The sequence below is a fragment of the Bos grunniens genome, chromosome 2, assembly GCF_055505025.1.
Source record: "Bos grunniens cultivar Pamir isolate PY7600 chromosome 2, Bosgru_T2T1.0, whole genome shotgun sequence".
NCBI lineage: Eukaryota > Metazoa > Chordata > Mammalia > Artiodactyla > Bovidae > Bos > Bos grunniens.
The window spans coordinates 123,975,046-123,980,087 of NC_141166.1; the positions used below are offsets into that span (position 1 = coordinate 123,975,046).

Genomic DNA, 5,042 nt, shown 5'->3' on the forward strand with positions numbered 1-5,042 from the left:
ATCATACCTTAAAAATTTAATACAGTATTATCTTAATGCTTAATTATCAAAATAAATGTCAACTAATGAATGTTCATTTTTGCCTGACAAACAAAAGCAATACTATATTAGGGTAAGGAAGGATGCTGATAATGCTGAGACTTAAGATGAAGAAAAAATCATCTTGATATTTTAGTTATGAAAGTGGAGATTAAAAAGTGCATTGTTTTGAGGGCTCTCATATATAACATTATTAACTACTTCAGTTGAAATTCTCAAAATAAGTAAGAACGTTTCTAAAAGGTAAGATCTGATCACAATGAGCCCATTTATTTTATGACTTACCTCTGAGCACTTGTTAGCTCTAATTTGTTAATGAACTTATAAAGTGCCTTGTGTAAACTCTTGGACATGAAATTGCCTTGTGAATTGGATAATTGCCATGCTTGGGTGGAGTAAGAACACAGACCTCACTTTCAGCCACATTCTTTTAATTCATTTTTTAAAGCTTATTTGTTGGTCCACTACATAGAAAAGTGCGTAAGATTGGCAACCAAGTAAGTATATAGTGATGATGATAAAACTTAAATCTGTAAAAGTTATTTATACCTTTAATCTAGGCCATTTTATTAACATTTGCATGCTAAGTATCAGATCAGATCAGATCAGTCGCTCAGTCGCGTCTGACTCTTTGCGACCCCATGAATCGCAGCACGCCAGGCCTCCCTGTCCATCACCAACTCCCGGAGTTACTCAGACTCACGTCCATCGAGTCAGTGATGCCATCCAGCCATCTCAGCCTCTGTCGTCCCCTTCTCCTCCTGCCCCCAATCCCTCCCAGCATCAGAGTCTTTTCCAATGAGTCAACTCTTCGCATGAGGTGGCCAAAGTACTGGAGTTTCAGCTTTAGCATCATTCCTTCCAAAGAAATCCCAGGGCTGATCTCCTTCGAATGGACTGGTTGGATCTCCTTGCAGTCCAAGGGACTCAAGAGTCTTCTCCAACACCACAGTTCAAAAGCATCAATTCTTCGGCGCTCAGCCTTCTTCACAGTCCAACTCTCACATCCATACATGACCACAGGAAAAACCAGAGCCTTGACTAGACGAACCTTTGTTGGCAAAGTAATATCTGCTTTTGAATATGCTATCTAGGTTGGTCATAACTTTCCTTCCAAGGAGTAAGCGTCTTTTAATTTCATGGCTGCAGTCAAGATCTGTAGTGATTTTGGAGCCCAGAAAAATAAAGTCTGACACTGTTTCCACTGTTTCCCCATCTATTTCCCATGAAGTGATGGGACTGGATGCCATGATCTTCGTTTTCTGAATTTTGAGCTTTAAGCCAACTTTTTCACTCTCCACTTTCACTTTCATCAAGAGGCTTTTGAGTTCCTCTTCACTTTCTGCCATAAGGGTGGTGTCATCTGCATATCTGAGGTTACTGATATTTCTCCCGGCAATCTTGATTCCAGCTTGTGTTTCTTCCAGTCCAGCGTTTCTCATGATGTACTCTGCATATAAGTTAAATAAACAGGGTGACAATATACAGCCTTGACATACTCCTTTTCCTATTTGGAACCAGCATGCTAAGTATAGTTAGGATAATTTTATATGGAGTTTAACAAATCAGTGAAGTTGTATCAGTTTGAGTCATCTGAGCTACTTTTGAGACTAATAAGAAAAGCATTATTTCATTTCATCATACCTATAGGCACTAACATTTATAAGTTTTTAATCCAACATGTATTTGTTGAACCTGTGTCTACATTATGTTGCATGGTATCTAAAGAATTATTTTTCTTCTAAACATGATGGTTGAACTATAAATCTATTATTATTACAGGAATAACAGAAAAGAAGAGCTGTAATATTGAAAACTGTTACCATGAATTTATTCTGATTCTCACAAAATTGTAGACATGCTGTTCAATCCTAATTCTCACGTCAAGTTTTTCTTGTAGAAGAAAAAGAACTTTTGTGCATTGTTGGTGATAATATTCACTGCTCTGTATTAAGTGTTCAAAAGTAGTTTCTGAAGAAGCAAATAACAAGTCACAGAAAGTATGAGAAGTAATCATTGCTTAATGTGTTGATGACTATACCACCATGCTGAAGTGGTTTTGTATTGACTCAGCTTGCAGATCCAATACTTCAACACATTTAAAAAGGCTTGAAATCATTCTCTCTCTGACCACCAGAGCGGAAACTGCTGTTTTCCCAATCATTAAAGAATAAAGAATGGTTATATTTTGCTGAAAACATCCATTCATCAGGATCCACTCTGGTATGATGCCTGCCCAGGAAGACCATCACAAAACTAGCTGTAATACTGTTTTCTTGCATAAACAGCACTGTTGTAGAAGACATGTGAGGAATAATTTTATCAGAGCAGCAGAGGTCCTGCCCTCTGGTTAGGACAGACTTGTGATAGGACTTTAAAATAACTAAAAATCAAGTTTCATGTGCATTTCTCATTATCGGAAAAGAATGTGCAACTTCCAAATGTATTTCCAAACAAATCACTGTCAGTTATTTTGTTTATCTTGTAATTAGTGCTGTCTTCAATAAATACTTTTAAGATGTATATTTCTTTTTTTTTGCCATATGGTAGTGCAGTATTTTATTTATTCTGTCCATTAGTAACTACTATTTGATAACATTTATAATATTAATAGAACTTAATATAAAAGAAGTTCAATCTACATTTTTTTTTAATATTTCAATACTGGATATTAATCTGAAAGATAGTCAAAATTAGTATGGTCAACTCTTTATGTCAAAATTTATAATAAATGTTTGGTATTAGTCCACATACAATTAAGTTTTTGGTGGAAAGTTATTTGGCTGGAAGAAAGAACATTTGGTTTACTTCACTAATGGGAATCTCTCTTAGTGCTGGGATGGCCTCTACTTGGTCTTTCTTCTGCTGTTGATTTTTGGCATAGTTATCTGTGATAGTATGAATGGAATCGAGTGGAGAGGTACTCATCATGTTTGTTCCAAATAAGAGGATGTAACTGATGACTACGGTAATGAGGAGGTACACAGGCAGAGCAACGGCCCAATACTTTTGAGGCCAGTAAGTTAAGCCTAAGGAGTTTAGCCAAGATTCAGGAATAAAAGCCCATACAAGATCCAGTATGAAGCCAAACTGGGAGCTTAAGAAAAGAACAAAGCCATAAATCGCTTTTTCTTGCAATGGCGACAGTGCATTTTCCACCATTTCCCCTGTGGCTTTAGACATTTTGCTTGCACACTTGCACTGAGCACCCAAACGTCACCTGCACGAGCAACCAGCCCCCTAGCCTCACGTGCACACGCACATCCTGCAGTGGAAGGTGGGGGAGGTCAGGGGAAAGCAGGGTGGGGGAACTGAACGCCACCCCAACTCTACAGGCTTCACTGCTGTGAGAACAGAGAAGGAAGGACCTAAGATTTATATTTCTAATAAAAGATTTTTTTTTTTTTGGTAAAAATTCAAATAAGTACAAAGATGAGACAGTAATGTTTAGAGGATGTTGGCTAAGGATGAAAATTAGTTGAATTAGCACTATGCCAAGAAACTCTAAGATCTTTTGCATTTTATAGAAATACGGTTTCTATATGAACTGGGTTTGGGAATTGTATGTATGTCACCTTTTAGTTCTTCCAAAGATTTACTAGACTTCTTATATTCTCTCTCAAATGATATGGTTCATTCTTTAATGTGCTGTGTTCTTTTCCCTAATTACAACTCTTCCTGAATCAAAGTTTTACCAAGCCCATACTACCTGGAATAGATAAAAGTCCGTCTTAGTATTTGCTTTGAAATATATTTTCTTTATATCTCATATTTCAATTTTTCACTATTCATTTTTTCTTTTGCTTCTAAGAATTGACACGCTATGGATTTTTTTCAACATGTTCTGCCACACCTGATGAGAAGGAACTTACTTCATTGACTTCTTCCTGTTTGACTATGTCACAAATAACTACACAGTCATAATTTTTGCTTGATTTCCTGTCTTTGTTGTTCAGTTGCTTAGTCATGTCCAACTCTTTGGGGCCCCATGGACTGTAGCACGCCAGGCTTCCCTGTCCTTCACCAACTCCTGGAACTTGTTCAATCCATTAAGTTGGTGATGCCATCAAACCATCTCATCCTTTGTTGCCCCCCTCTTCTCCTGCCTTCGATCCTTCTCAGCATCAGGGTCTTTTCCAATGAGTTGGCTCTTCATATCAGGTGGCCAAAGTACTGGAGCTTCAGTATCAATTCTTCCAATGAATATTCAGGATTGATTTCCTTTAGGACTGACTGGTTTGATCTCTTTGCAGTCCAAGGGGCACTCAAGAGTCTTCTCCAACATCACAGTTCAAAAGCATCAATTCTTCAGGACTCAGCCTGAATTATGGTCCAACTCTCACAGCCATACATGACTGCTGGAAACACCATAGCTTTGACTAGACAGACTTTTGTTGGTAAAGTAATATCTCTGCTTTTTAATATGCTGTCTAGGTTTGTCATAGCTTTTCTTCCAAGGAGACAGTGTCTTTTAATTTCATGGCTGCAGTCACCACCCACAGTGATTTTGGAACTGAAGAAAATAAAGTCTGTCACTATTTCCATTGTTTTCTCACCCCATTTGCCATGGAGTGATGGGACCAGATGCCATGACCTTAGTTTTTTGAATGTTGAGTTTTAAGCCAGCTTTTTTTACTCTCCTCTTTCACTTTCATCAAGAGGCTCTTTAGTCCCTCTTCACTTTCTGCCATAAGGGTGATGTTATCTGCATATTTGAGATTATTCATATTTCTCCTGGAAATGTTGATTCCACCTTGTGAGTCATCTGGCCCAGCATTTTGCATGATGTACTCTACAAATAAGTTTAATAAGCAAGGTGACAATATACAGCCTTGATGTACTCCTTCCCAATTTGGAACCAGTCCATTGTTCCATGTCTGGTTCTAACTGTTGCTTCTTGACCTGCATACAGGTTTCTTAGGAGGCAGGTAAGGTGGTCTGGTATTCACATCTCTTGAAGAGTTTTCCACACTATGTTATTATCCACACAGTCAAAGGCTTTA

At 37.8% G+C, this 5,042-nt stretch overlaps 1 pseudogene across 1 annotated transcript; it reads right to left on the reverse strand.

Annotated features, from left to right (window-relative positions):
* Nucleotides 1–2,814: 2,814 nt before the first annotated feature.
* On the reverse strand, nt 2,815–4,809 carry LOC147378699 (phosphatidylinositol N-acetylglucosaminyltransferase subunit P pseudogene; annotated as a pseudogene). Its single transcript, XR_015148709.1, has one exon. The product of XR_015148709.1 is annotated as a phosphatidylinositol N-acetylglucosaminyltransferase subunit P pseudogene (transcript).
* Nucleotides 4,810–5,042: the final 233 nt, after the last annotated feature.